The following is a 10,973-nucleotide window of genomic DNA, read 5'->3' as shown; positions in this document are numbered from 1 at the left end:
GAATTCAAACCTCTTCAACTCCTTGGAGCCACCAGTGGCTCCAAAACACACTTGGTCATGTTCTTCATAACTGTCCTATTTCATAAGCTCCATTCAGAAGCTGGGCGTCGTGTGAGGCTGTAGCTCTTCTCTCCAGTCTAATAGACGGTGACGTCATTTTAAACCCTTATAATAAAAGAAGCTGAACTCAGTTTGTCTTTCTACTGAAAGTCGACCCGTTTTTCCCCAAATCTGGGCTATGAACTATAAACAGACGGCGTCTCTTCAGTGATCAGCTCTGGAAACATTACTTTTATAGAATAACACAAAGAGCGGTGGAGATTTTTGGCTTTCAGCAGTAAATTGTAAACATATAGTGATATGTGTGATCATAAAACACATGTTCTCTTAATTTGAGCTTTTATAATAAAATAGAAGTTTACATTTATTTCATGTAGTTACTGAATAATTTGCCTTATGATTTGGTCACAAAATTCAGATGGACAAACCAAAATATACCCTGGGGAATAAGTATTTGAGGAGAGCCCAGGCCTGGGTGAGTTCAAAAAATAATTAGCACAATATTTTCTAGTTGACAAAATTTCAGAGGAGTAAAATCGATATTTTCACACCTACACACACACACAGACACACACACACACATACAGACACCTACACTCACACATTAAAAAGATCTGCTTTAGTGTAGACCTGCTTTCTCATTTTTATCTCAAAGCTTCGTTGTGACACAAACTAACTGAGACATAAGACACGTGAGGTTCCTTCTGGTGTAGCTCCTGCTGGATAAAACTCAGATTGCTACAGCGTCTTCTGTGCCTGTTGACCCTCTGAGATCGTGGCGACATTCTGAAGGGTGAAGGGTAGGTGGGTTTTTTTTTTCTTCTTCATGCCATTTTTGAAACACCCCACTGTTGCAAGCTATAAATAAGCTACAATGTACTAAAGCTGATTCGCTTCTCTGTACAGACGTTTTTCCCCCGAACGTACCCACATCTACAGAACAGAGGTTGTTTAGGAGCCAACATGCAACATGCAACTACTGCAACATGTCTTGTTATTCTGGTTGACATGTAACTTGTATGGCTTCCAAGGAAAACAAAGAGATCCAATTAACAGATTTTATTATTATTATTATTATTATTATTATTATTATTATTATTATTATTATTATTATTATTATTGCTAGTGTGTGTGTGTCTCATTAACCACAGAGGACACCTCACACCAACAAACCAGCTTCACTGTATTCCAGAGTAACTCTTCTGGAATATAATAGAAATGTTACCTTTCACTTAATCTGTTCTATACTATTCTGTAAATAAAAGTTGTTATATGTATACTGGAGCCTGCAGATATTCAGTGGCTAAGCCAGTTTCGGGTGGGCTTAGCCCCCTCCTAAATGTAATCTAGCCCGCTTCCCACATAAATGTACATTGATGGTTTAAATCATCTATAGTTTCTTCAGTCACAGTAAACCAGTCAATACTTTGTGTACTTCTGGTGCCGGTCCCAAGCCCGGATAAATGGTGAGGGTTGCGTCAGGAAGGGCATCCGGCGTAAAACTTGTGCCAAAACTATCATGCGGATCACAAATATGATTGCCAAACCGGATCGGTCAAGGCCCGGGTTAAAAATGACCACCTCTGGTGCTGTTGACCAGCAGGGTGCCGGTGGAAATTGGACTACTGTAGGTCGAAGACCATCAAAGAGGAGAGGAGGAAGGCGGGTTAGAAGACAGCGAGAGAGAAGGAAAGGCAGGAGTGTGGAGGTTAGAGTAGGGACTCTGAACATAGGGACAATGACTGGTAAAGGCAGAGAGCTTGCAGACATGATGGAGAGAAGGAAGGTAGATATTCTGTGTGTTCAGGAGACCAGATGGAAAGGAAGCAACCATCCACCATTGGAGGTGGATTCAAACTGTTCTATCATGGTGTAGAGAGGAAGAGAAATGGAGTAGGGATAATCCTAAAGGAGCAGCTTGTAAAAAGTGTTCTGGATGTAAAGAGAGTATCAGACAGGATCATGAGCCTGAAGTTGGAGGTTGAAGGTGTAATTCTGAATGTGGTCAGTTCATATGCACCACAGGTTGGTTGTCAGTTAGAGGAGAAAGAGGAATTTTGGAGTAAGATGGATGAAGTGGTAGATGGTGTCCCTAGAGAGGAGAGATTATGATTGGTGCAGACTTCAATGGGCATGTTGGTGAAGGGAACAGAGGGGATGAAGAGGTGCTGGGTATGTATGGTGTGAAAGACAGAAATGTGGAAGGTCAGATGGTTGTAGATTTTGCAAAGAGAATGGAAATGGCTGTGGTGAACACATATTTTCAGAAGAGGGAAGAACACAGGGTGACATACAAGAGTGGAGGGAGGTGCACACAGGTGGATTATATCCTTGGCAGGAGATGCCACCTAAAGGAGATTGGAGATTGTAAAGTGGTGCCAGGGGAAAGTGTAGCAAGGCAGCATAGGGTGGTTGTCTGTAGAATGAGATTAGAAACAAAGAAGAGGAAGAGAGTGAAGACAGAACCAAAGATTAGATGGTGGAAGCTGAAGAAGGAGGACGGTTTCAGGCAGTTCAGGGAAAAATTGCAACAGGCCCTTGGGGGCTGTGAGGAGCTACCTGAAGACTGGGAAACTACAGCTGAGGTGGTGAGAGAAACTGGCAAGAATGTGTTGGGTGTTTCGTCTGGTCAGAGGAAAGAAGACAAGGAAAGTTGGTGGTGGAATGAGGAAGTCCAGGAGATTGTTCAGAAGAAGAAGGCAGCTAAGAAAAAGTGGGATAACCAGAGAGATGAAGGAAGTAGGCAGGAGTTCTGTGAGGCTAGTCGCATAGCGAAAAGAATGGTGGCAAAGGCAAAGGCTCAGGCCTATGATGAGCTGTATGAGAGGCTGGACAGTAAAGAAGGAGTAAAGGACTTGTATCGTTTGGCTAAACAGAGAGATAGAGCTGGAAAGGATGTACAGCAGGTTAGGCTGATAAAGGATAGAGAGGGAAATGTACTAGTGAGTGAACAGAGAGTGTTGAGTAGATGGAAGGAATACTTTGAAGAACTAATGAATGAGGAAAACGAGAGAGAGAGGAGGACAACAGGGGGAGAGATAGTGGATCAGGAAGTGCAGAGAATTGGTAAGGTGGATGTGAGGGCAGCTTTAAAAAGGATGAAGAATGGAAAGGCAGTTGGTCCAGATGACATACCTGTGGAGGTATGGAGATGTTTAGGAGAGAAGGCAGTGGACTTTTTAACCAGGTTGTTTAACAAAATCCCAGAGAGTGAGAGGATGCCTGATGAGTGGAGAAGCAATGTACTGGTCCCCATCTTTAAGAACACAGATGCAATTTTTGCGTTGAGAGTGTTGGTAGAGAAGTACAGAGAAGGTCAGAAGGAGCTACATTGTGTCTTTGTGGCTCTAGAGAAGGCATATGATAGGGTGCCAAGAGAGGAACTGTGGTACTGTATGAGGAAGTCAGGTGTAGCTGAAAAGTATGTTAGGGTGGTGCAGGACATGTATGAGGATAGTGAGACAGTGGTGAGGTGTGCAGTTGGAGTGACAAATGGTTTCAAGGTGAAGGTGGGGTTACATCAGGGATCAGCTTTGAGCCCCTTCTTGTTTGCAATGGTGATGGACAGGTTGACAGATGAGGTCAGGCAGGAGGCTCCATGGACCATGATGTTTGCAGATGACATTGTAATCTGTGGTGAGAGTAGAGAGCAGGTGGAAGAGAATCTGGAGAGGTGGAGGTTTGCACTGGAGAGGAGAGGAATGAAGGTCAGTAGAGATAAGACGGAATACATGTGTGTGAATGAGAGGGAGGCAGGTGGAAAGGTGAAGATTCAAGGAGTAGAGGTCGTAAACGTGGATGACTTCAAATATCTTGGGTCAACCATCCAGAGCAATGGACAGTGTAGAAAAGAGGTGAAGAAGAGGGTGCAGGCAGGATGGAGTGGGTGGAGACGGGTGTCAGGGCTGATGTGTGACAGAAGGATAGCAGCAAGAGTGAAAGGGAAGGTCTACAAGACAGTAGTGCGTCCTGCTATGATGTCTGGTTTGGAGACTGTGGCTCTGTCTAAAAGACAGGAGCCTGAGCTGGAGGTGGCGGAGATGAAGATGCTGAGATTTTCGTTGGGAGTGACAAGGATGGACAAGATAAGAAATGAGCAGATCAGAGGGACAGTGAAGGTGGAGCAGTTTGGAGATAAAGCCAGAGAGGCCAGGTTGAGATGGTTTGGACATGTGTTGAGGAGGCATAGTGGATATATTGGTCAAAGAATGTTGGAGATGGAGCTGCCGGGTAGAAGGAGAAGAGGTAGACCTCAGAGAAAGTTTATGGATGTAGTGAAGGTGGACATGGAGATGGTTGGTGTAAAAGTAGAGGAGGCAGATGATCCGCTGTGGCGACCCCTAAAGGGAGCAGCTGAAAGAAGAAGAAGAAGAAGAAGAAGAAGAAGAAGAAGAGTTCCTTCAGTTCAATATGCTGTAATAGCTGCTGCTCTAATGCAGCACTGCCTCTGCTGCGCTGCTAGACATTTATTCAGAGCCTGTTTGTGAATGAACAGTGGAAGCCCGGCTGGGCCAATCATATCAGACCTCGTAAATTATCAGCCAATCATATCAGACCTCGTAAATTATCAGCCAATCATATCAGACCTGGGGGAGGGTCTCTGTTGCGGACGCTGTGACAGGGTTTTGGCCAAAAGCTGAAATAAACACGAGGCCTTATTAAAAAACTAAGCCAGAGTGGTGCAGTAAGTAGTTACAGAGGGTTTGTGGCGAGTTATGATCAGTTTAGCTGACAGTCGTGTTTCTACTTGGCTTAATTGTTGGCTAACTGGCTAAGTTTGGGTTTAAAGGAGCAGAATAAACGAGGCTAGGCTAAGACTAAGAGTTAGAGTGAGAGTGTGAACGAGTGACAGGGATAGAAATAACGTTATTATTTCTTTGTTTTTAGCTGTATTTCTCCTCAGTATTCAGAAACAGTGACATTAGGATCAACCACGCATCGACCAGGCACAACATTATGACCACCCCCTTGTTTCTACGCTCATTGTCCAACTATAAAGGGCACCTGTACAGTAAGTGGACATGATAAAATGGACAAAGTGTGGAAACAAGGAGGTGGTCAGAATGTTGTGCCTGATCGGTGTACATTGTTTACAGTAAGTTATTGTCAGTGAAACGTTTGTACAGCATTGATCTTAGCACAATTTTACATCCCTTAATTCTTCAACCTGTAGATGGGAATTAAGAGGCCAGATGACACGGTTTTCAAGTTAAAATAGACTTACGAACAAAAAGACGGATCTCTGATTATTTCCTTGAGCTCTTGTAAATCTGAGTTTAATAAAACTAATGAATTACTAAACACAGGCAGAGAGAGAGAGAGAGAGAGACTGCTAGAGCTGAAGGAGCAGATCTGATGGAGGTTAGTGATGAAGAAAGTGAGGGAGAGTTGTTCAAGCATTCAGATACATTCAATTAAATTCATTATTCATTGTAACTGAGAAAACATCTCACTATGACCATAAAATTCTGTCCCCCAGCTTATTAAACACGCTTACAGAGCAAAACCACATTCTGACTGCACCAATTGAGACTGACCTGATCTACGCTATATTTCCAAAAGTATTCCCTTGTCCTGGTTGAGGTCAGGACTCTGTGCAGGCCAGTCAAGTTCTTCCACACCAAACTCGCTCATCCACATCTTGGTGCCGAAGCTTTAAGAGTTCCTTTCACTGGAACTAAGGGGCTGAGCCCAACTCCTGAAAAACAACCCCACACCATGATCCCCCCTCCACCAAACTTTACACTTGGTGCAACGCAGTCAGACAAGTACCGTCTTCTGGCAACCGCCAAACCCAGACCCGTCCATCTGATTTCCAGACGAAGAAGCGTGATTGGTCACTCCAGAGAACAAGTCTCCACTGCTCTAGAGTCCAGTGGCGGCGCTTTACACCACTGCATTCGACACTTTGCATTGCACTTGGTGATGTAAGGCTTGGATGCTGCTGCTTGGTGATGGAAACTCATTCCATGAAGCTCTCTACGCTGTTCTTGAGCTGATCTGAAGGCCACATGAAGTTCGGAGGTCTGTAGTGATTGACTCTGCAGAAAGTTGATGACCTCTGTGCACTATGAGCCTCAATGTCCGCTGACGCCGCTCTGTCATTTTACGTGGCCGACCACTTCGTGGCTGAGTTGCTGTCGTTCCCAATCGCTTTCACTTTGTTATAATCCCACTGACAGTGGACTGTGGAATATTTAGTAGGGAGGAAATTTCACGACTGGACTTGTTGCACAGGTGGCGTCCGATCACGGCACCACGCTGGAATTCACTGAGCTCCTGAGAGCGACCCATTCTTTCACTAATGTCTGAAACTAATGTACACCTGTGGCCATGGAAGTGATTGGAACACCTGAATTCAGTGATTTGGATGGGTGAGTGAATACTTCTGGCATTATACTGTATCTAAGACACAGGAGAGCTTTGCTTGACTTTACTGCCTTTGCTTGATCTGTGCCTGTTGTAAGTGAACAAATATAGTGTTATACTAACTGTAGTCATACTAGCTCTGCACTTAATGCAAGCTAAAAAGAGACAGATCTGTTGTGGCCGTTTTCAGTACATTTTCAGGCTGTTGCTGCTTTGAAAGTTAAATGCACAAATAAATAGACATTTTAGGACCAACCATTAAACATGCATATAGATATTATATTATATTCTATGTATTGTCTTATTTATTCCTCGTTACCCGTCTGTGTCCTTGTCTCTTCCATTCAGTACGTTACATCATACCTGTGTGCACTGATTCTGATTGAAGGAGACCACCTGGCTAGTGACCCCCAGGTAGTTAGAGACCCTTGCTCTAGTTGTTGGAACCTCACTGTGAGGATTTGACCGCATTCAGCCACAAGATGTGTAGTGGATTAATAGGTTTAAGGGGAAGTTTATGCCGAGCGATGGAGAAAATTTATGCTCCATTGATCTGCAGTGAAATGATTCCATTATCTCTCCATCACCGATCAGAGTTTACTCTCTGCAGGCGAAGCTGGGCAGTGCTGGCCTAATTTTCTGCTTCCGTGCTGCAGGACATCATAAAATTATAGACGTGTATCTGTACAAATGAGCACGTTGGGAAAATTCTAGGAATGTCAATATTGCAGACTTTAAATCAGTCGATGTTTTGATGAACGCAGAGCTAAATTATGCTTAATTGTCTGACTCAGGACGTCCTGTTACAGCACATTAAACCTGTAGAAAATGATTTTAATTAGTTCATTCATTTGTTGTAGCCACTTAAACTTCTTGGAGCCACCAGTGGCTCCAAAACGCACTTCATCATGTTCTTCATAACTTTCATATTTCATAAGCTCCGTTCAGAAGCTGGGCGTCGTATGAGGCTGTAACTCTTTGTCAGTAAAAGCCTCCAAAGTTTTATCATTTGTGGCCTAGTCACGCTGACCGTTCAAAAAAGGCTTGTTTCCTTGCATTTGCACACATTGTTATAAATGTTTATGGAGCTGCACATCAGTGTATGATACAGTAAGTTGCTGTACAATAATGCTTATTATTAATTATTCCATTATAGTCATTGTTATTGTTTACAACATTGTGGTATTTATTTAACATGACAAATGATATGCATAGTTATATTACTCTGCTATTTATAAGGGCAGATTTAAATGTATTTAGTCCTTTTTTTCTGCCATCTAGTGGTCATCTTTGTGAATTACACCATGGCCAAAAATGTTCTAATAATCCTCTGCCAGGCAGACTCGTGTCCTGACTGACTCCCAGAGCTCAGGTCAGCCTGAAGTAAACTGAGCCTTGCATTCATACAGACAGGTGTGTGTGTGTGTAGGTATGTGTGTTTAGCCTGTTTGGACAGATAATCCCACCTGTGGGACTGATAATCTCTTCAGGACTGATCTGTTAGTGGACAGAGGGAGGATGTGGAGTGATTTTGGAATAGATGTATAAATCTGGTCGTCCAAGCCGAAATAACTGTCCAGTGGTAATAAATGTATCTGTATCTGTATCTGCATCCGTTTTGCATTTTTAAAGATACATTGATAGAGTTTGATATCGTGCATAAACATTGCTGTAAGCTTCAAAACATAAGATTTACTTTCCCGCCCATACAGTCCTGATATTTATGTATATAAACTGCAAAAACGGCCTATTTTGGATTCGTTGTTTTGGTGATGTCACAAAAACAGTGCGTTTGCGTTTATCTTCCTATTCAGCCCACGACCCTATTCATACTGATGTTATGGGACTGTTACAGCTGGACTGCTTTTTAAAAATGAAGTACAGTACTGGACAGCCAATCAGAAGAGAGGTCATTTGCATATGTTGGGCTTAAAGGGTCAATAGCAAAAAGAGGTCTGTTTAATTCTAAGGGATGAAGAGAGTTGGAAAAAAATGGAAAAATGAATGACGGCTGTTTTTGTAAATAAACCCACCCAAATGCTATAAGTGGATGTTAAAAATGTAGGATATGGGCCCTTTAAAATAACTGACCAGTGAGAGTAAATCTGTGAATGTCTATGTTAAAGAGCTCATATAGTAGAAAAATGAATTTCCCTTTGTTTAAATAACAGAATTCGATTTTGGATTGAGTTGGAAATTGTATTATGCAAATATTGGTCCAACTTTTAAAACGTACCATTCACTCCTCAGTTCATTCAGTTTGGGTATGAAAGCTTAAATGCAAAAATGAGCCAATTTGAATTGTTTTATGATGTCACTAAACAGATGCATTTACATTTATCTGCCTTTTCGACTTACAGCAGTTTAGCCCTGTCCATTGTTGTTTAAGTTATAAGGAGTGTTTCAGCCAGGACTGCTTTGTTTTCAACACAGGACAGCCAATCAGAACGGAGGTCATTTACATAAATGAATCTTAAAGGAACAGTAGCAAAAAAGGTGTGTTTCCCTTGAGCGGATAAAGAGACTTTGGGAAAATGTAAAAATTAATTGTAAATAAACCCGCACAAACATTGGAGGTAGACCTCAGAACGAGGGGTGGTGGGATACTTATATGGAACCAAAAACAATCCCTCTGAAATTAGTTTTGTGATGTCATAAAAACAAACGCATTTGCATTTACCTGCACTGCAGTGGTTTAGCCCCGCCCATTGATTTTTAAGTTACAAGGAGTGTTTCAGCCCATACCGCTTTTTGAATTAGACACAAAACAGCCTATCAGAGCAGAGGTCATTTACATAAATCATTCTTAAAGGGACGATAGTAATAAAGGACTGTTTACTTCTATGGGATAAAGGGAGGCTGGCAAAATGTAAAAAATAATTATGACTGTTTTTGTAAATAAACCCACACCAACGTAATAAGTGGACCTCAGGATGGTGTGTGGTGGGTAGCGCTGTCGCCTCACAGCAAGAAGGGTCTGGGTTCGATTCCCCAGCCAGGTGACCAAGGGTCCTTTCTGTGTGGGTTTCCTCCCACTGTCCAAACACATGCAGTCAGGCTGATTGGACATGCTAAATTGCCCCTGGGTGTGAATGTGTATGTCTGTCTGTCTGTCTGTCTGTCTGTCTGTCCTGTGATGGACTGGTGACCTGTCCAGGGTGTATCCTGTCTTCCACCTAGTGACTGCTGGGATAGGCTTCCGCAACCCAGAAGGATAAGCAGCTTAGAAGATGTGTGTGGTTTTGTTTATTTAACACATTTTCTTTCCCAGATTAGCCCCGCCCATTGATGTTTTTGTTATACGGAGTGTTTCAGCTCAGACAACTTTTGGAGTTGGACTCAAAGCAGCCAACCAGAACAGAGCTCATTTACATATTGATTCTAAGGAATTAAGAGAGGTTGGAAAATGGTCATGTGAAAACAAACTATGGCTGTTTTTCTAAATAAACCCACACCGATGTTATCAGTAGACAAACAAAATACTAGACAAAGTTAGGATATTGGCCCTTTAAAACAACTGTCCACTGACGCTGCACCGCTGTCCACATGTGCCATATGCATTGATGCTGTGGTGTACTTTGCACATCTGTTGTGGTCTATAGATCTAATCCCAGGCCCATTATCATACCCAGCACAGTTTAGAGGTGATGTCATGGTGAAGGAAGTGTTTCTCTTCTTAATCTGGTTCCTTGGTGGCGCTTTGTTTTCTTTTCTTTCTGTACAGTAACAGTGTAATCCAGCATCCCTTCTTACGTAACCGCAGGAAGGCACGGATATTAATAATCCCGCAGGGGCCCATGTGGCACGCTGGGCACTGTGACATCGCTACAGGCCACAGAGTAGCAGCATCAGCAGCAGAAGCAGTGCACTGTGGGTAAAAAAAACACGCTGGAGGCGCTGGGCATGCAGCCGTCTCTCTGGAGCACCAACCCAAACCGGAGGGCTCTCAGGGTGTAAATTACTCGTAGGTTATGGACGATGGTACGTACTGCTACAGCACTTGCGCGCTTGGATTACGGTATAGATTATTTGTAGATTAGGGGATTATGCTTGGCGGATTGGTTTGAATATATGACTTCGCTGGTTTGCTGATGTCTGTGTGGCTCTGATGTGGTGAGGGGGCTGAGAATGAAAATTAGGAGATGCAGTGTTTTGCGCTTTGAGATACATTTTGTTAAGAATGCACAGATTTGTGTTTTGTTAATAATCAATAGAGTCATTTGTTAATATGGCATTGAGCTACGTTTTTAAGAAGGCATTGGTTTGTAGGCTTGAATGCTTGAGTTGCATTGCATTAACACCACCACTGAGTTTTACTTTGTAAAGAATGCGTTGAGTTGCATTTTAAGTGTCAGTTTAATGCATTCAGTTATATTTCATTAGGAAAGCATTGAGTTGCATGTTGTAAAGGATGCGTCCAGGACCAGTTCTGTAATGAAGAAAACATTTGATGCAAAAAGAGCTTCATTTTGTTATGAATGCGCTGAGATTCATTGGGGAACTTGTGGAATTGTCTTAAATCTAGTCAATATTCCTCATGTCGA

The 10,973-nt window shown here is 42.7% G+C and overlaps 1 protein-coding gene across 1 annotated transcript in view; it reads left to right on the top strand.

The window, feature by feature from the left end:
• rimbp2 (RIMS binding protein 2) overlaps positions 1-10,973 on the top strand; it is a 279,113-nt gene that overhangs the window by 644 nt on the left and 267,496 nt on the right. The window lies entirely within an intron of this gene.

Source organism: Pygocentrus nattereri, chromosome 29, assembly GCF_015220715.1.
Source record: "Pygocentrus nattereri isolate fPygNat1 chromosome 29, fPygNat1.pri, whole genome shotgun sequence".
NCBI classification, from domain to species: domain Eukaryota; kingdom Metazoa; phylum Chordata; class Actinopteri; order Characiformes; family Serrasalmidae; genus Pygocentrus; species Pygocentrus nattereri.
The sequence above is the reverse complement of the archived record's forward strand: the minus strand, read 5'-3'. Positions and strand labels throughout refer to the sequence as shown.